General features: G+C 41.2%; 1 protein-coding gene across 6 annotated transcripts in view; it reads left to right on the top strand.

Annotated features, from left to right (window-relative positions):
* IRS1 (insulin receptor substrate 1) overlaps nucleotides 1-21,848 on the top strand; it is an 82,267-nt gene that overhangs the window by 37,097 nt on the left and 23,322 nt on the right. Inside the window, exon 2 of one of the 6 annotated variants that reach the window (XM_037909013.2) lies at nucleotides 11,649-12,091. The exons of the other annotated variants lie outside the window; for them this stretch is intronic. The gene's annotated coding sequence lies outside the window, so the exon portion shown is untranslated. Of the gene's footprint in view, nucleotides 1-11,648; nucleotides 12,092-21,848 lie in introns of those variants that run through there. 6 annotated transcript variants of the gene reach the window in all.

The following is a 21,848-nucleotide window of genomic DNA, read 5'->3' on the forward strand; positions in this document are numbered from 1 at the left end:
GCCCAAGCCATGGGGTGCCACTCGTGGCGTGGCTACCCAAGCTGTGGCAGTTCCACATGCAGTGGCCTTTCTGGAACCCATGGGCACTTCCAGCCCAACCAGGGTCCCACTCCTAGGAGGTCATATTTGGTAGCTTCAGAGTCCACACGGCCTCCACCACTAGAACATGACCCAGGCTCCGGTACTGAGGCCGGTGCCGTGTATCAGGAGACTGCACTGCAGGATCTGGCCAGTGCCTAGGGTGAAGAACAGGGCCCAAGCATCCTCCTCCTTTTCCCCAGATGAGATGGTGGCAGGAACTGATGTTTTGTCCCCACTAGAGGATTATAAGGCACATGAAGAATTTCTAAGGAGGATAGCTCAGAACCTGGGGATCCAGGTGGAGGAAATTAGTCCTCCCACTCTCTCTTGTGGGCATCTTAGTGGCAACAGGCCCTGTGAGAGTGGTGTTGCCCCTTGAATGATGCCATCATGGACCCCATCAGTGCATTGTGGAAGACCCCAGGATCTCTGCAGTAAAAAAGACTGAAAGAAAATATTTTGTCTCTGTGAAGAGGTTTGAGTTCCTGTGCGTGCCCAACACTGGTCTCATTGGTGGTGTCCCAGCCAACAAACGAGAAAGGCAAGGTCAACAGGGATCGACACCCGAGGCTAAAGATTCCAAAAAGTTGATCTTTTTGGGAGAAAGGTTTATTCAACAGGGGGTCTCCAGCTCAGGATTGCCAATCAGCAGGCACTCCTGAGCAGGTGTGATTTCAACACCTGGGACTCAGTGCAAAAGCTTAAGGACTTGCTACCTCAGGAGTCAAGATGAGAGTTTGTGGCTCCTATAGAGGAAGATAAGGCCATAGCAAAGGCGTCTCTGCAGACAGCCCTGGATGCAGTGGACTTGGTGGCTCATTCCATGGCCTCGGTAGTCATTACATGCAAGAGTTCATGGCTCCACCTCCTCAGGCTTGCCACACTTTGCACACTTTGCAGGACCTCCCCTTTGAGAATACATCGCTCTTTCCTGAGCAGACTCCAGGTTACACAGCTTAAAGGACTCCAAGGCCACACTAAGTCCTTGGGCCTTCCATACTCCGGCCCCAGTGAGGAAGCACTATAAGCCACAGCTGGCAGCTCACTTCTTCCGCTTGCCTGCTTGATAGGACTATAGCAGGAGGAGGAGCAGGGGCTAGAGGAAGAGACCTCTGCCACAGTCTTCACCTGCACCTTTGAGACACTGGACAGGGTCAAAGCGGGTGTTTTGATGGGACATTAGGGACGATATACCAGGACAGTTAATGGATCCAGTTCCCCCATTTTTTGTGGACTGGTTATTCCACTTCTATCGGGTGTGGTCCTGTATTACCTCGGACCGGTGGGTGCTACACACAATAGCATTGGGATACACCTGTCAGTTTTGTTGTAACCCCTACTTCCCACTCTCCCTCCCCATCCCTCTTCAGGGATGCTTCTCACAAGCAGCTTCTAGCCCAAGAGGTGCAGTTGCTCCTAAGGGTAGGAGCAGTGGAGGAGGTTCTACTCCAGAGCTAAGGTGCTGCGGGTTCTACTCTCGCTATTTCCTAATCCCAAAAGCCAACAGCAGTCTCAGACTGATTGTGGACCTGCGAAACCTCACAAAGAAATTCATGAAGAAGCTGAAGATCCACATGGTCTGCTTGGCCTCCATCATTCCCTTTCTGGATCCGGGGAACTGGTGCACCGTTCTTGACATAAAGGATGCTTATTTCTACATTGCCATGTTTCAGGGACACAGAAGGTTTCTCTTATTTGTCGTGAATCATGTGCACTACCAATTTACGGTGCTCCCGTTTGGTGCTCGGGGGCCCCTTGGGCATTCATGAAGTGCATAGTGGTTGTCACAGCCTTTCTGGGGAAGTAAGGGGTTCAGATTTATCTGTATCTAAATGACTGGCTGGTCAGAGGTCAGTCCAGACGTCAGGCAAAGGCAGATGTGAGACTAATAGTTGACCTTCCAGGACTTTGGTCTGCTCATAAATGTGCAGAAGTACGCCACCTCCCAAGTCCAAAGGATAGAATTCATTGGGGCATTTCTGCACACCATACAGGCTGGGGCTTCTCTCCCAGAGGCTTATAGAAAGCCTCAAGAATCACACTGTCGCTACAGCAAGGAATTGGTTAAAACTCACGGGCCCCATCGCATCTTGTACCTATGTTGTTCAGTACGTGAGACTCCAGCTCAGACCCCTCCAGGCGTGGCTGCATCAGTATACTCTCTAAGCCGACATCAGCTAGACTCAGTCATTGCAGTACCCCCAAGGATGATCACTTCCCTCAAATGGTGGACCCTGTAGCAGTGTGCGCAGGAGTTCCTTTCTCGAGACCCAAACCATCAGTGTCTCTCATCACAGATACGTCCACAATGCGATGGGGAGCTCATTTGGGATCCCTCAGTACTGAGGCTCCCTGATCTCTGGAAGAGCTCTTGTTACACATCAATGTCAGAGAGCTCAGGGCAGTTCGCCTGGCCTGTCGGGTGGTCCATTCCCATGTAGCGAGCAGATGCATGTCAGACAACACAACAGCCATATTTTATATCAACAGACAGGGCGGAGCACACTCCTCTTACCTGTGCCAGGAGGCACTTCGCTTATGGGAATTTTGTGTAGCCCACTTGACTCTCCTTGAGGCCTCCTGTCTTCCGGGTTGTCAGAACGAATTAGCAGATCACCTCAGCAGGGTCTACTCTGACGACCATGAGTGGTCCATTTACCCTGAGGCCCTATAAGTCCTCTTCCAGAAGAGAGGAACTCCCCAAATAGATCTGTTTGCAACAGAGCACACCAGAAGTGTCTCCAGTTCTGCTCCTTCCTGGGACACAGTTCAGTATCTCTGACAGATGCCTTCCTCTTGCCTTGGGCAGGTCATCCGTACTATACATTTCCACCCATTCCTCTCATACACAAGGTTTTTGCTGAGTATTAGATGGGACAGAGCACAAGTCATCCTGATAGCCCCAGCGTGGCCATGACAGCACTGGTTCACTACGCTCACGAACCTGTCAGTAGATACCCCAGTTCCAGATTTGATATCTCAGGACCATAGTTGCTTGCGTCACCTGAACCTCGAGTCCCTTCATCTCATGGCCTGGAAGCTCCATGGCTGAACCCATTGGAGCTAGCATGCTCCAGACTGGTTCGAGTAGTTCTTTGAAGGAACAGAGAGCCTTCCACTGAAGCTATGTACCTGGCAAAGTGGAAAAGTTCTCAATCTGGTCAGTGCGGAAAGGCGTCTTGTCCACGCTTTTGTCAATACCATTCATTCTGGACTACTTACTACACCTGAAGCAGCAAGGGCTATTGGTGGCATCAATTCAAGTCCACCTGGCTGCAATTTCAGCGTTCCACCCATAGGTGAATGGCTGATCTGTTTTTGCAAACTCTATCTGTGGTTGTTTTCTCAAGGGCTGGACAGACTGTTCCCCCAGTTATGACAACCAGTCCCATCCTGGGATCTCAACCTGGTGTTGTCAAGACTCATGGGTCCCCTATTTGAGCCCTTGGTAATGGTGTTCTCTTCTACTTCTTATCCTGGAAGGTGGTCTTCCTGGAGGCCATTATTTCAGCCACAAGGGTCTTGAAGATCAGGGCCCTTACTTCAGAGCCTCCATACACGATATCCTTCAAGGACAAGGGCTAGCTGCATCCTCATCCAGCCTTCCTTCCAAAGGTGGTTTCACAATTCCATGGTAACCAGGACATTATTCCTTCTGATCTTCTATCTGAAACCACATGCCAATAACCAGGACCAGAGACTTCATTCACTAGATGTCAGATGTGCTCTGGCTTTCTAACAGAGAAAGGACTAAATCATTTCAGAAAATTACCCAGCTGTTCGTAGCAATTGTGGCTAGGATGACAAGTTTTCCAGTCAACCCAGAGAATTTCGTTATGGATCACCTCCTGCATTTGCACATGTTACAGCCTGGTGAAGGTCCCTGCTTGGGCCCTGACAGCATATTCCACCGGTCTGGGCACAAGCATCTTCACCTGAATTCACGGCACAGGTCTCCATCCAGGACATCTGTAGAGTAGCAACGTGGTCTTCAGTCCACACTTTTGCATCTCACTATGCCATAATTCAGCAGGTCATAGACGATGCTGGGTTTGGCAGAGCGGTGCTACAGTTGTCTTGTCAGTGAACTCCGAATCCTCTGCCTACACCTGCTTGGGAGTCACCTAAGGAAAAAATGGTTACTAACCTTCCGTAACTACTGTTCTTTGAGGTATGTTGCTCATGTCCATTCCAAAACCCACCCTCCTACCCCTCTGTCGGAGTTAGCAATCAAGAAGGAACTGAGAGGGTGGCGGTTCAGCAGGGCCCTTTATATTGGTGGTATGAGAGTGCAACTCCAGGGGGCACCAGAGCCGACCTGATGGATACTACTGAGAGAAAAGCTTTCCGGTGACAGTGCTTGGGGCAAACACACACCTACATTGGAATGGACATGAGCAACACATCTCGAACAACAACAGTTATGGAAGATTAGTAACCATTTTTATGATATTCCTGTTACTGTAAATGTTTTGCCAAACAAAAACTTATAACACTTTCTTTCATGTAGTGATAGAGAGATTGGTTGTGTGCACTACATTGGAAAAAAAATTTGTTCTGTGTTCTTATTTTTCCATTCATTTAATAATCTTTTACATGTCTTTGAAGGACATGTATCTGGCTTAATTGGTATCTGTTTGTGATCTTCATTCAGTGCCAGTGCATCGCAATTATATAGTAATACAGGAGGTGCAGATGTTTCAGGATGCCATTAACAAACTCCTAAAAGTAGGGAGTGAGGTGTGTGTGTGTGTGTAACTTGTGATCCATAGTAACCATATTTTTTCCCCCGACAAAAAGGTAGGAACAAAACAAAAAAACAAACCCAGAAAGGAAGAAATACTACTCTTCTTGTAATGCCTTTATTTTTACATAATTGCTTATATTCTCTTCATCAAAATACTTTTCAGGCATAAAATATAGCTTTCTTCTCATGATTTGGTAATATGCTGCAAGAACCAATAATTTAAACAGTTTCAAGAGTAGTCTGAATCTCTCTAATCATTGTACAATGTAATTTAGGTATTGAGATTTTTTTTTCATTGAGCCTCTATTAATCATGTCAAATTCAAGCACAGTGTTTTCTTAGTTTTTCTTAGTTTCTTAGTTTTGTTAGGTTTTGTTTTCTTAGTCATCGTTTAACATTATGTAAAATATGGTACCTGTGCCTGTGTTGCAGAGCCATTGGTGACAACCAAGTCAAAATCTGATTGAACGATACCTTATCTGTTGTTAAATAACACTTTATGATTCCTGTTTCCAGTAATGTTCAAGTTTGCCTGTAGTGGAACTGCATTTTGACATTATGCACAGAGGAGGGACAGGATAGCCCTCTTGGTTATACTGAAAAGATCAAGATAGTATTCCATTGCGTACTTTTTTACTTACCAGATGGTATATAAAGCCTAGTAGTTTTGGGTTGGTATGTCAGTGCTTATATCTAAATGTTCATAAATGTATATAATCTTCTTGGATACATTACAAAGCTCTTTTTTGAAAGTATTCAAGTTAAAAGATAACATAAGGAATCTTTCAAAATCTCAGAAAAACGTGCATGTGCTGCAAGTACTGTAGCTTATAGCAGCTTTTATGTCTTGTAGATATTAAAGAAATCTGTGTTCTTGCTGTTAAGTATTAACAGTGTATCAAATTCTAAAGTATAATTAAAAATTTGTACAGTAATCCATTTCAATATTTCTGGCTTTCACCACCCAACACACCAGTTTAAAAATCAAGTAGTTGTATTATACAGTGCTGTATGTTATGGAGTTGGGAGTGTAGTGAGTCAGTTTCCCGAGCTGGCAAGGGGCCAAATCAACAGAACTTGAGGAGGTTCTGGCTGGGCCTCTTCAGTGTAACTTTATCCAAGGAACAGATAAATTCTTTTCAAAGTCAAAGCAAGTAACGAGTTCTCTCCTGATACACAAATGTTATACCAAGTTATAAATGGCTTATGTGATGTTTACGGCTTCCTTATTGGATCTAAAAGGTGTGAGAGGTATAAGAGGGGAAGAACTAACATAGTTGTTTTAAAGAAAATAAGTTTTCACTAAGTCACTGGCACTAATTTTTATTTTACCTAGCATGTTAGGCTTTGTTATACGTATGAGTATACTTTATTCAGTGGAGGATCATTGGATAGAGTTCTGAACCAAAAGTGCCCAGCCTTTTAACTGCATTTCCACTACTCTGAAACGTTCTTTACAGTTCATCATACTCAAGGAAGGAGACTTCTATACACAGTGTTGGAGACTTCTATACGCAGTGTTGGAATTGACCATGTGTAAAATTCTGAGATATGATATCACTAAATGCTAGCAATATTAGGTTTGCTTTTGTAATAAATTCTTTCATAGTAGTTTTATTGACCTTAAATGATTCTTGGATATTTGTCATATTTTTTTGTTTTTACTGAACTTGAGTATGATCCTGTATAACAGCTTTCTGTGAGGAAAATAGAACTAGAATTTATTTTAAACATACCTTGTACTTGAAATAATCCAAAAAGTCGTTTATTTCCTAAGTGGCCTTCCATGTTCTCCCAACTCCACTCCTTCCATGTAGCAAAAATACTTACTAAAATTATTCGCTAATCCTAATGGGCACCACAGGCACCAATTATAAAAGACATTTGAAAATGACTGTAAGAGGATAAATATTGCTTGATAAAATGTGCCTTTTAGTGCTTTTTAATATTGTGCAACGGGTACTCTTATAAATAGGACAAATCCTTTTGTTCCCAGGTAATGTTTAAAATGAAATGACTAAAATTCTAGTTACATTTCCCCTCTGTCCCGCAATTAAGCTTTTGTATAACCTTTCGTTTGGTACAAACTGAAAATAAATGAAAAATACCCAGGAATCATTTGGGATCAAGAGAAGTGCGCTAAGAAGGTATTTTATTACAAATGTAATGCTAACACTACTATCATTAGCAACGCTTCTCCTGTAACAAAATAGCATAACTGTAATTTTGTGGTTGTATACAATCTCATACACTTTAGGGTGCAATGTGAGCAGAGTTACCCCAGCACGTGGTGCTTTTGAAAAATCCAGCCTTAAAAGTCTCTACAGATACTGCTAGATTTACATCCTATGTAGTTGATATTGCTCACAGTATTAAAATCTGTGTCAATATTTCAGTGGCTGAAACCATGCTTTCTAGGATTTCTGTTCCCACAAGTTTAGTATCATGTTCATCACCAAACTTGGTTACAACATATTAGCTATAAAATATGGGTATAATTGGATAAGAATGTTAAAAATATTGGGTGTATTAAAATATTCCGTCTAATACAATATAAAGACGGAATTCAAATTGAAAACTACTGTTTATTCTTTTTGTAAGTGATGCAGTTGTACTCTTTTTAAAAAAGCTAAAAATAAACATAAACTCACATATTTTAAGGACAGGTGTCAGCCTAAGCTTTAGGAGTTTGACTCTTTTAGTTAAATGTAGTAATTTCTATCTAATTGCAAATAAATGTGTACATATCAAACATCCCTATAGTTAATTCTGACATGAATAAGTCTTGGCTTTGTGCCACTTGAACGAAATAATAAAATAACTCTGGACTTCAGGCTAACCTGTATCAGCAAAATAGGAATGTGCGGTGTTCTTTGGTCACTTTTGCAATTGCAAAACCCAGGTTACTTTAATCACTTCCTAGATAGGAGAATATATGTTTGCGGGACATTCCAATGACATGAATGATTTCTTTTTAAGATTTGTTTTTTAGATTTTCTGCAGACAGTGATATGTTTAATTATTGCTTTATCCTTAAGATATACCAATGTCAAGAGGTTGTATGCATAAGTTTAAGTTTAGCGTAAGTTACCATAAACCGTGTTGTTTTAAAACTAGTGTCATTGTTTAGCTCTTATTCAGGCACAGTGTATTTTGATCTGCATAGGGAATATTTTAAAGAGTGGCTGCCTTAGAAATGTCAACAATTGGAAAGGAAAGTGCAGCTGTTTTCTGTTACTTTTTAATCTTGTACCCTTCTGTGGCCTGTAATGTAGCAGGGTACTTGTTTACTTATTATAGTGTGTGAATTATAATTTTATAAATATACTGTTTATTTAGAAAGCCAAAACAACCACAAAGAGAAAAAAATTAAGATGTGCCTGCAAGGATTTCAGTCTTTGAAATCAGAGCAACAAGCCAATGTAAGACTGAATGAGAAAATGGAAGTGGAAGGGTTTTGTATGAAATAGAGTTAATTAACTTCCATCCTCGTACCTTTATTTTAGGGCTCCCTTTGACATATTTTAACCTGTCAGGTGAAATTTTCCATGATTTGGTGTCTACCTCATGTTGAAATTTATTAGAAAGCTTGATCCAGAAGAGTTGGTCATATTCAAGAATATCGTCAATGGGAAAATGGGTAGTTTTAACTATGACAGGTTTCAGAGTAACAGCCGTGTTAGTCTGTATTCGCAAAAAGAAAAAGAGTACTTGTGCCACCTTAGAGACTAACCAATTTATTTGAGCATAAGCTTTTGGGAGCTACAGCTCACTTCATCGGATGCATACTGTGGAAAATACAGAAGATGTTTTTATACACACAAACCATGAAAAAATGGGTGTTTATCACTACAAAAGGTTTTCTCTCCCCCCACCCCACTCTCCTGCTGGTAATAGCTTATCTAAAGTGATCACTCTCCTTACAATGTGTATGATAATCAAGGTGGGCCATTTCCAGCACAAATCCAGGTTTTTTCCCCACGCCGCCCCGCCCTCCCCCCCACAAACCCACTCTCCTGTTGGTAATTGTTAATTGTTAAACCCAACACTCTCACAAATCTTGGGAGACAGGCCAGTCCTTGCCTACAGACAGCCCCCCAACCTGAAGTGAATACTAACCAGCAGCCACATACCACACAACAGAACCACTAACCCAGGAACCTATCGTTGCAACAAAGCCCGTTGCCAGCTGTGCCCACATATCTATTCAGGGGACACCATCACAGGGCCTAATAACATCAGTCACACTATCGGAGGCTCGTTCACCTGCACATCTACCAACGTGATATATGCCATCATGTGCCAGCAATGCCCCTCTGCCATGTACATTGGGCAAACTGCCCCCCCCCCCCCCCCCAATTCCTCAGACGTTCTTGTTAAACCCTGGATTTGTGCTGGAAGAGGCCCACCTTGGTTATCGTGCACATTGTAAGGAGAGTGATCGCTTTGGATAAGCTATTACCAACAGGAGAGTGGGGTGGGGGGAGAGAAAACCTTTTGTAGTGATAAACACCCATCTTCTGTATTTTCCACAGTATGCATCCGATGAAGTGAGCTGTAGCTCACAAAAGCTTATGCTCAAATAAATTGGTTAGTCTCTAAGGTGCCACAAGTACTCCTTTAGTTTTAACTACGTAATTTTTTTTGTCCAGACTATATTTTGAACGTTTCTAGTGTCTTAAAGGTTTTTGAGTAGAACCTTGAAATTTGGCAGGAAGATATCTCTCAAACTTTAGGACTGCTTTACACTGTCCCAGTGAAAATCTGCCTAAATGTGTTAGAGGTCAAAACAGCTGAAAATAGATGCTTGGGCATATGCAGTAGAATTTGTTATAGTCTTGGTCATTAGTTCTGAAAGTTCTAACTCTTTGTCATAGTGGAGTTATCTGTAGATCTTAACATTTTTTCCTTATCATGGTGTTTGATACTAATCCTGTTTTTCCAAGGAACAACCACCACTCTTACTAACTGGTAAAATAGTGAGTAGTATTGTGTAAAGATTAAACTAGGAACAGTTTTTCCAAATTTCAGCTAATATGCTAGAACACTTAACATTCTTCAAACCTGGCTGTATAGAGTACAGGATGGTAACCCTAATAAGTTTGAATGAGAAGATTATTCGTATTTTTGAGAAATCTGTTTTAATAAGAAATTGACCTGAAAATCTTTGCTTCTGAAAGTAGCGTGGTTACTTAACTGAGCTAAAGAATAACCTATCTTGTTTGTTGTCGGTAGTAATAGCGCTGACCCATTCTTGCAAGCAACTGCAGCTCACTTTGACTCCCATAATTAGTTCATCGGAGTGTACATGGATACTTCTGCAGTATGTTAATTTTAGTTTGTTATAGTCTTATGCTTTATGTAATTTATACTATACAGACAAGTAGTAGATTCTTGTATTTATCACCCTTTTCCTGCAATGCCCATCCTGACAACAATTCCCAACTTTCTAGAGGGTATGTATATTTTCAATATGATAGTTGAACCTCCAAGTTCTTTCCCTTTCCCACCTATATATGAACGATTACACATTAAAACAATCACGGTTAACTATATGTTCAACCCCCCACTTCCCATTGCTTTATAACTTATAAATACCCCACCCTATTTTTGGAAAACCTACCCTCTCTGCCCCAAAATAACATGGTTTGGCATGTTGTTTTGTGGTGGGCAGGGGGTTTTCCAAGAACTTGAGAAAATGAAGGTTTGTAATGAAAGTGCTGATTCTACCTTAGCGGCAGTACAGTATTGTTATGTGAGGCCACTTGGAGCCAGTGTGTCCCTAGCCCCCCTGTGCACGAGCGTACAGGTGGAGGAGAGGTGCAAGGTGCTTTCTGCCATCCTGCTTCACATTCCTCCTCTCTCGCCATAAGGGCTGGGAGACATTCATAGTGCCTGGGCTCAGGGGAACACAGGGACTGCACCCTGCATGCATCCATGGAGTGCAAACCAACCAAAAGTATTCAATATATCGAAAAAAGACAATATAAAAAAAGAAAAACAGTCTTAGGAAGCAGCCAGTTCACTTAACACTGTTGGCTTTTAATAAATAGGTAATGTAAGGCTAATTTGGTGGCCTTAAAAAACATAAATTGGTACATGAATTGGAACATACGTTTTGGAAGTTAAAAGTACTATTTAAACAATATGCATTGCCTTTCAGCAGTGTAGTACATTTCCGCTCATTGATCGTGGGATAACCAATAAACGTGACTTTGGTGTTGAGACAGCAAGTGTAGGATTTTTGCTGGGATGACACAAGTAGTCTCTGATTTTCTGTGTGACAAATATTATTATGTAGCCTGCAGATAGTGCCTAGTGTAGGGTGTAAATTACAGATCCAACATAAATATACTGACACATGAAGAGAAGGGAGTTATCTATTAATTTTAAGATGCCTTTTAATATGGTATATTTCTTTGTGTAAGAGGCCCTCTATTTGAGTTACATAACCACTGGTGGTGGCTGTTTTTTCTATTCAGTCTTTGGTGAACCTAAATCTCCTTATTGTTCCCTTTCCTAAAGTCATAAATATTTTTTCTTGCCACTTTTCTGTCACAATGAAATAGCATCTCTAGGGTAATAATGAAGAGAAGGGGGCCTAATGTAATCAAATGTCAGATACTTAAGGGATATTCCTTGCATTAAAATTTCATTGAGTGAAAAACTCAGCCTTGGCCTTGCAACTAGTTGCCTAATAAAGAGACATGCTGATTCACAGGTGTCTTACTAATGTTGTTCACATAGTTTAAAAACTTTTTAACTGGTTGTTGCCACTGCTGACCTGATTTAAAACTGCACTGTTTGTGTTTTGTTGCAGGTGCTGATCTGTCCCAGTGTTCCCCCCACTCCTCCAATCTCAAACATACAATGAGCCATTTGTTCCTTGCATTCTTTTGAAGTACATTACAGATTCGTATACATTGTGAACATCTAGTCTGACCTCTAGCATAACACAGGCCATAGAATGTTACCCAGTGTTTGATTTAATATGCTCTTTGTAGAGAAGTAACACAGTAGTAATAGTAGCAACATAGTACTAATATTAAGAAAAAAATCACTTAAAGACTTTTCATATAAATGTTTGAAGAGTTACTGAATTCAGCAGTGTATCTTCTTTTCCTCCTTGTCTACCATGCGCCTTCTGCTCTGCATAAACTCTAATTTTTTTTAAGAACATAAATAAAAATGCTGGCGTACTGCAGTTCTGCTCTGGTGCCAACAGCCATCCTTGCCTGTTGACTAATACTCTGTCAGCTGCCAGTTGGGTAATCCATTTGACAAACACTGGGGGAAAAAAAGGTGTTCTGAAAATAACTCTCTCGGGTAGATTAGCCAACAGGAATTTTGAGTCTTCAAATATATTACAAATGTTAATACTTGTGTTAAATTGTAGATAAATAAATCTGAAACAGAAGTTTATGATTGTTAGACAATATGTGGGTTTCTTGAAGCACAAGGTAACAAGATTTTCTAACAGTTTGACTGAGAAAAGTTTCCTTGAATATTCGAAACAGATAAGTGTTTATCCTCCTCCTGATATTCGCCCACCCACCGTTTGCATATACATAGCTGTTGTGACGCGTTTCATCACAGAAACCCCCTTGGGGTTGCCAGCTGATGTGCTAAGACTACTTCTGCCCCTGCTTTCCCTGCCAGCTTGGGATTCCGGCACCCTGTCTTGTTGAGCCAGACACGCGAGTCTGCTCCAACACAGACCCAGTGTCTGAACCACATGTTCCAAAGCTGGAGGCTTAACTGAAAGCAACTTAAGAAGTGTTCCTGCCTTTAACACTCAGATGCCCAACTCCCATTGGGGGCCAAACCCTAAATAAATCCAGCTTATACAAGGTAAACTCATAAATTGTTCGCCCTCTAACACTGAGAGAGAGATATGCACAGCTGTTTGTCCCCACCCCCAGGTATTAATACATACTCTGGGTTAATTAATAAGTAAAAAGTGATTTTATTAATGACAGAAAGTAGGATTTAAGTGATTCCAAGTAGTAACAGACAGAACAAAGTGAATGACTAAGCAAAATAAAATAGAACACGCAAGTGTATGTCTAATACAGTAAGAACTCTGAATACAGAAAAAAAACTCACCCTTTGAGGAATTCCAGTAAGCGTCCTTTTACAGACTAGACTCCTTCTAGTCTGGGTCCAGCAGTTACTCACACCCCCTGTAGTTACTGTCCTTTGTTCCAGTTTCTTTCAGGTATCCTTGGGGGAGGAGAAGCTGTCTCCTTAGCCAGCTGAAGACAAAATGGAGGGTTCTCCCAGGGGTTTAAATAGACTTCACTCTTGTGGGTGGAGACCCCCCTCCTCTCTCCTATGCAATGTCTGGCTCCAAGATGGAGTTTTGGAGTCACCTGGGCAAGTCACACGTCCATGCATGACTCAGAACTTACAGGTGGCAGCCATGGATCACATGCTTCCTTGAATGTCCTCAGGTAGACTTCTTAAGTGGATTGGAGCATTCCAAGATTCATAGTCTTTTAAGTGTTTCTTGATTGGGTACCTAATTTGCACATTCCTTTCTCAAGGAACTGACCAAAAGCTCTGTTAAGGCTACTTAAAAATCAAGCCAGTACACAGCCAATATTCATAACTTCGAATACAAAAATGATACATGCATACAAATAGGATTAACAGATTCAGTAGATCATAACCTTTACATAGATATGTTACACGGCATATGTAGCATAAAACATATTCCAGTTGTCTCATATATACATTCATAAGCATATTTCCATAAAGCCTTATGGGGGCACCGTCACAGCTGTTACAGAACTAAAGAGTATTTTGGCTTGTTAAAATCCAACTGTGTGCCTTGTCCTGGGCATGAAGGGAAACCATGCCCCAAAGAATGTATAATTGAAATGCAGACACGCACAAAATTGATAGATTCAGAGAATGGTGCCTAAGTAGAGTATGTCCAGACTAAGATTAATTTAAGACTAAAGTTTTTTTTATTGTGTTTAAAATGTTTTAAAATACAACTTACCCTGTCTTTATTAGTATTTTAACATGTTAGTTGATTGAGATGGTCCCTTAGCTATAGACATAAAACCAGCTATAATATATTTTAATAAGCTTGCCTTGTTGATGCTAGGGTCCTTTAATCATAGTCTGTGTACTCATAGAGGAATTTTAAGATGAGTTCACATTTGTAAGTCTTTCAGAAAAAGTGAGTCTAAAAGAAGAATATGTTGTATGCCTGACATATAAGGGCAGAGTGGATGTCCCAGGCATATGGTGCATCATAAAAAGAAGGCACAGAGAAAGAAACATGGAGATGAATGAGCATCTCCTAGATAGAGTAAAGCAGGGACTATGCTAAGCAAGAACAGAAAAACAGGTGTGGGCAAAGTTTGTGAAGAGCCTTGAAAGTGAGGATGAGAAACTTGAATTTAGTGTAGCTGGTGAGAGAAAGTCATTGGAGGAATTTGCAGGGGACTTCATGATCTTAGCACAAAGTAGTGAAAATCATTCTCACTTTTGAGTTTAGTGCTGCAGCGAGCTAGATGGAATTTGGGGATGCCAGGAAATTCATTAAGAAGAGTAATGAAGCAAGAGTGTGCTGAACACAGCAATGGACTTGTATTTAAAGTTATAACAATTATCTTAGATTGGAATTAACATGAGCTATATTGACCTTTTATTAGGTGGAATATACAGAAGACTACACATTTGCATTAAACGTTATTTTAAAAGGATAGAGAAGACTGCCAGACTGAAAACTTTGTGAAAGAACTAATTGTACTGCATAGTCTGGAGCAGTGGTTTTTGAACTGGGGTGTGAGTTCACAAGCTCCCATCGGGGGTACGTGAGAAAAATCCTGTCATGGCAAACACCACATTTTATTTAGTACAGAGGTTTTCAAACTGTGGGGAACACACACACACACACACACACGTGTGGGGGAACATTCAGGGAGGTGAGCAGTCCTGTGGGGAAGGGCTTGGGGAGGGAGTGTCACCTCCACCCGCTGACTTACTGCAGCAGGACACCCAGCCTGTCTCGGTTGTGGGGAGGGGCACAACCAAAAATTGGAAAGCAAAGGAGGAATGAGTGTGCAGTTGGCAATCACAGAATCCTAAATTCTAGTCCCAGTCTTGCTGATGACGTGTTGTGTAGTTTTGGGCAGGTCACTGCACATTTCTGCCACAGTTTCCCCTAAGGTAGCCTAGTGATTATGATTGTAATTAGGATTAATTAGCTAATGTCTGCAGAGTGTATTGAAGTTGTAAAATGCAACATAGGTGCAATTTCCATTTAGATATATTGGGTGACATTATGGTCTCACTGATTTCAGTGGAGCCAGGATTTCACTACTAGAACAGTGCACATCCATCATTGGTAGGGAAACCAAGGATTGCCAGCAAAACTGCAGAAATGAGCTGGTAGTCTCTCGCAGTATCTCTGAGGGCAGACATGCAGTATGGCACTGCTGGGTATGACTAGAACAAAATTAAACTAATTATTACAATAAGGCTTAAGAAATCTTTTGCACTCTCAAGGTGAGATTCCATGCTCATCTCCCGATTATAAATATCTAGATGGAAGGTCAGGGCTGATTCTTCTAGAGCACAAGCTGTTGTCTTGGAGGGAGTGAGGAAGTGCATTTTTTTTCAGTAAATAATTTGTGATATCCTCATTTAGAAACCAATCTGCTGCTTCACTGACTTACTCTATGGACTAAAATCATGCTCCTGTTGAAGTTAATGAAAGTTCAGACATTCATTTCAGTGTGACCAGCATTGACCCTTTGTATTAGATGTACACAGTTCGTTGATGCAGCTCTTTTTGTCAAATGTTTGTTCCTCTCTGACCCTTTGTGCACTACTATAGATGAAATCCCATAAATCAGGACCTTTTGTTTAAAAAAAAAAATACGATTTCAGAGGCTTGGCTCAATCACTCTGGGGTCTCACCAGTTTTCAGAGTGTACTTTAGCTTTCTCATCATTGCCTCAGTATGATTTTTCAGGTCCCTACTGCTCTCCTCTTGCACCTTGGTAAAATTCTTATGTACAAAGGAATTTAAAAGAATTTAAATAATCTGTGGCTACCTTGAAATCTTGACCTGGTGTTTGGTGTCTGCTGCCACAAAACTAATTCTTCTGTGATGAGTAATGTGTATGTTCATAAATGTGAATCTGAGTTGCAGAACCTGTTATCTATTTGGGAAAAAAACTAATACCTACTTTTGTGGGGGCGGTTTTTGTAATCTGAATTCCATAACTCTCCCTCCTTATTCTTTATAAGTACATACTGGTAACTGTAAATAGTATTTATTTGTTAATACTGGTGTGAGTTACCAGTAGTTTTATCCAATTATTTTGTCACCCTGCTTTGGGAAACTGTTGTTATGCTAGTCAAGCAAATATTTAAAAATGTGAACATTGCAGAAAGGTTATCTTTGTTTATGCTACAATGTTTATTTTGAGTAATTTTAAATTAAGTTGATATATCAAGGATAATGATTCCTGTAAATGAGTTGCTTTCTGGAGAGGCTTAGGCATGGCATCAATGATATCTGTAATCATTGGGGGCTTGTATACAGAGACGCTTAGTACATAACAAGCCAGAGTATGCATCTGCACTGCACTATCTTACCATGTGCTGACTTGCTGTAGTATGTCAAAGTGCATTATGGAACTTCTAGTGTAATTGGTATAGAATCAAACAAGAAAATGGGTTGCTTATATTCATGACTTAGTCATCTGTAACACATGTTACTGATGTGTTTATAATCCTTTATAAGTAGGGCCATAAATTAATGGTCCATTTTGGTCAATTTCACAGTCATAGGATTTTAAAAATGGTATATTTTATGATTTCAGCTATTTAAACCTGAAACTTCGCAGTGTTGTAATTATAGGGCTCCTGACCCAAAAAAGGAGTTGTAGCGGGGGTCACAAGGTTATTGTAGGGGGATTGTGGTACTGTTACCCTTACTTCTGCGCAGCTGCTGGCGGTGGCACTGCCTTCAGAGCTGGGCAGCTGGAGAGTGGTGGCTGCTGGCTGGGAGCCCAGCTCTGAAGGCAGTGCAGAAGTAAGCGTGGCAATACCGTGACCCCTTAAAATAACCTTGTGACCCCCCTGAAACTCCCTGTGGGTCAGGACCCTCTATTTGAGAAACACTGGTCTCCCCCATGAAATCTGTATAGTAGGGGGTAAAAGCACACAAAAGTCCAGATTGCGTTTTTCATGGCCGTGAATTTGGTAGGGCCTTATTTATAAGCATGCCTGTAACATGCTGATAACCTCTACTAATCCATTTATTAAGCCTCTATAAACTCTTAATATACCCTTAATGGTAAGTGTGACCAAAAAGATCAGTCTCTTACATAATTGGCTACTACAACATGGTATTGGTTATTTACTTACACATTTAGTGAAGTTATTGTAAGCCATTTCCATTTTGTGTATCAAATGACTTTAACTTACTACAAGTTTAAAAGATTTTGTAATTTTTATTATTGAATTAAAATATCTTACTCGTTCTCAAAATCCAGTTTGAGTATCAGCTTCAATTATTTTCGGTACAATTATGCAAGCAAAATATTATTCTCACATCATTAGATTTGTTAAAATAACAGATTATTAATGTAGCTGTTCAACAATTTTGCACTTAAAATCTTAGTTTTAATACCTGTAAGTATTAGTTCAGTGAACATTAGGTCCATTTATTATGTTAGTGCCTTTAAATTATAGCTAGAGCCCTACCAAATTCATGGCCATGGAAAACTTGCCACAAACCATGAAATTTGGTCTCCCCCCATGAAATCTTTAGTGGACTTTTACCCTATACTATACAGATTTCACAGAGGAGACCAGTGTTTCTCAAATTGGGGGTCTTGACCCAAAAGGGAGTTGTGGGGGAGTCGCAAGGTTATTTTAGGAGGGTTGTGGTATTGCCACTCTTCTGCACTCCCTTCAGAGCTGGGTGGCCAGAGAGCCGCGACTGTTGGCCAGGCACCCAGCTCTGAAGGCAGCGCCAACTAGCAGCAGAGCAGAAGTAAGTGTAGCAGTACTGCAACCCTCCCTACAATATCCTTGCAACCCTACCCCCCCCCCCCCGCCCTAACTCCTTTTTGGGTCAGGACCCATACCATTACAGCACCATGAAATTTCTAATTTAAATAGGTGAAATCATGGAATTAAAGATTTTTAAAATCCTATAACTGTGAAATTGACCAAAATGGACCATGAATTTGGTAGGGTCCTAATTATAGCATTAGCAGTATTTCAGGCTTTCAGCATTTCACTGAATGAAATTGTAAAACAGCAGAAACAGAGGGCTGTTTTTATTTAATCTATCTTTCATAATTAATCTTAATTTTATTCACAGCTGCATCCAGATCAGCACCCCAGCTCATGCTAGATTCTTCTTCCTGTGTCCACCTAGTACAGCTGTTCTCAGACTGTGGGTTGGGACCCCAAAAAGGGTCGCGACCCCATTTTAATGGGATCACCAGAGCTGGTGTTAGAGTTGCTGGGGCCCACGGCCAAAGCCCGACCCCCACCTCCTGGGACCGAAGCCTGAGGGCTTCAGCCTGGGGTGGCAGTGCTCAGGCTTCGCATGCGCCTCCCCCCGGGTCAGGGTCATGTAGTAATTTTTGTTGTCCGAAGCGGGTCACGGTGCAGTGAAGTTTGAGAACTCCTGACCTAATGCAGACTCTGTGAATGTTCCCCCTGGGGTGCCACCTGGAACTGGAGTACCTCTGAGCCTCCTGACCCACCAGCCTGGGCTCCCTCTCACAGTGTACTGCTTTGACAAGCTGCAAAGCCCTCCAGCCTGCCCTTTCATCAGCATTCATACAGTAGGGGCATACGCAGCTGCCGTTACATGCAGGCTCTCTAACCACAAGCTTCCCAGTCTGGGACCACAGAACAATACCGTCGTGCCCTGGTCAAATCTGGCTAGAATATGGGTTTAATACCTGGTCTGCCTCTCATGTGAAGAGAATAATGCACATTTGTGGTAACCAGGCAGAGATTTACCCCAAGCACTCCAGTCAAAGCTCACTGGTATAGATTAAAACAAAAACAAGTTTTATAATCACTTAAAATCTAACCTTCTGTAATTAATAGTGATTTCAAACTGATCAAAGCAGATTACCTATCAAATAAACAAAAATGCAAACTAACTTAATATACTAAATAGATTGGATATGAATTAGCAGATTCTCACCCTGAGAAATGATACAAGCAGGCTGCAGATCCTTATGGGGCAAGCTGTACTTGCTTGACAGCTTGGAATCCTCAGGTGTTTAATACACAGGCTAGAAATCACTTTAGCCTGGGTCCAGCACTTCCCCAGTTCAGCCTTTGTTCTTCAGGTTTTTCCAGGAGTTGTCTTGTGTGGGGAGTGGAGAACCACAGATGATGTCACTCACTGCCTTATATAGCTTTAGCATATGGTGGGAGCCCTTTGTTTCAAAACTTGGTTCCCAGACAGGTTTGTGGAAAAATACTGAATTCCCAAGATGGAGTCCAGAATCATGTGGCTTGGTCACATGTCCTTGTAGAGTCATAGCAGCCATTACTTACAGGCTGTTCGGAGTGTTCTCAAGAAGGCTCTCAGGAAGTTTTTCCTAATGGCCTATTGCCCTGAATAGGCCCTACCCCACTCACTATCTAGACTGAAAGCATCTTGTCTAGTGAGCATTACCCAGGTGTAACTACATTTGAAGTACAGATACACAGTCAATATTCATAACTTCTGATACAAAAATGATACATGCATACAAATAGGATAATCATATTCGACAAATTATAACTTTTCCAATGACAACTCACGTGACTTATCTTGTATAAAATACATCATAATTATGCTATAATCATATCATATAATAATATCACTATGAAGCATATGGGGTGCAGTGTCACACTCTTTATTTGCCTTATTGTTCTGGACTAGAATTGACTATTTTTCCTTTTCCTAATCACTGTCTAGCCCTTATTTTCCTACTACACAGTTTTCAGAGAACAATTAGAACGACAGTAATTGTTTTGATACAAATAAGTATTACAGTGTCTAGCAGGTTCACCAGCTAATTCAGCCCTTGCACTGAAAGCTGATTAAATTGCTCAATGCTGTTTTTGAGGTTAATCCCATTGAAGTCTAAAATATCTTGATAGTTAAATCTAGCGGAGGGCGGGTGTATGTGGCATGCAACTGAATGATCAGGGAGGTGCCAGCCTAAGAATCCCGTGTCCATCGGCTGAAGAAGGTGTCAAGTGGAAATAACCAGAGGACCCCCAGAAGGCAGACTGGAATCCACCCAACAGCCTCAAGAATGGGAGAACCAAAGAACAAGGTAACATCTGGCAGCACGGAGCCATCAGGAATGTGCTATCTGCTGATTGATTCAGCAACAGCATGATGAAGCAATTCCCATAGACTGGCATAGGAAGAAAATCCTATAAAAATAGACTCTAAAAAGTGAGAACTTTGGGGTCTGATTCTGCAAACCAACTTCCAGGAGCATCAGATGAGCATCTGACAAGGCCCTGCTCCCTCCTCATGTCCAGGCCACCCGGCCAGTGGCTTGGCATGAGCAACTCTAAGGCTGGTAACTATGATAACAACCTTGCAGAACCTGTGTGTGTGTGTGTTTGTATGAATGAATGAATGTGTGAATAAATATGAGATTGAATGGAATGTTATAGCTATAACTAACTGCTTACTATGATTCTTTCTGTATTCACAATAAATGTGGTATTTTGCCTTTTTCCCTTTAATAAGATCCTGCTGGTTTTTATTTTATTGGTATAACATAATATCTGTTTTACAGATGAGGAACCTGAGACAGAAGAGATAAGTGACATGTGTAAGACCAACAAGAAACCAGTAAAAGACCCAAGATTAGATTTAAGGATCTCCTGACTTTGAATACTATGCTTATTCCTCCAGACCATACTGCCTTATTATCAAAATTTCAATAACTTCCTTTGGCTTAGTTGCAGTTATGAGTGCCCAGCCCTTCTGAGAATCAGGTCCCAGGTGTCAAATGGGGAATACACAAATGATCACCTGTGAAAAATCAGTTTAATTTATTCTTTCATGTGCAAAATTGTAATTTCTTATGTACAAATTTTCCAAATATATGTGGATCTTGATGATTGACTATGTGAGAATTACTTGCACTAAGCACTGCTAGGTCTTCAGGGAAGGGCAAACTGAGTGCAGATTACTGGAAATATATGTCAGAAATGCAGTGAGAATATTCTTATCAAAAGCAATTTTTTGGTTTAAGTGGCAAAGATTTATTTTAAGTTCTCCAGATACATAATTTGCATATGATCTGTGTTTTCTTGACATCAAGATGATCTTTTAATCAATCAGCTAAACTAATCTCTTTAATGCAGTCACCATTAGGAGGACTGTGGCTTATGGTCAAATGACTGCTTTATTTTCTTGTAGGCTAGTCTGAGCTAGTACCTCATCTCTCTGTGTTGCAGATTTTTCACTCGGGACTTCTCACTCTCCTTTTAATTCTGTATTTACTTGAATTACATTTTTTTTTCCTGCTGGGCAGAACCACTTGCTGTAAGGCACAGCGAGCTCTTTTAACAGAAATGTAAGGTGCTGTACTACACCTCCTCCTCCCCCAATAATGTGGTAATTGGCTGAATGGACGTTTCGTATACTTCTCGTGTCCCAGTTTCTCCTCCGCCTCCTCCCCCCTGCACTCCATTTTTGGCAACTTTGTGTTTTTTCTGGTTGGTTCAATCTATTTTGTGCTATTTTTCTGCTTTCTTGGATGTCTGTTCATTCTTCTGGTCTGCCTCCCAGTTGCTCCTTTCTTATCATTGTTGATCCTTAGTGTCGTCTTGTTGGACACTAGAGAACGTGTTTCTTCTACAGTCAGTAAAGCAGTTGTTCCTTCAGCACTTCAAGTAGTGCTGTATTGGCTAACCCATTCATTTGGAGAGGCAAAACTTCAGGGGGACCTGGAGGAGTGGTGCTGTGGCCAGGTTACTCCAGAGACTGCTGTATATTTTC

Source organism: Chelonia mydas, chromosome 9, assembly GCF_015237465.2.
Source record: "Chelonia mydas isolate rCheMyd1 chromosome 9, rCheMyd1.pri.v2, whole genome shotgun sequence".
In the NCBI taxonomy this organism is placed as follows: domain Eukaryota; kingdom Metazoa; phylum Chordata; order Testudines; family Cheloniidae; genus Chelonia; species Chelonia mydas.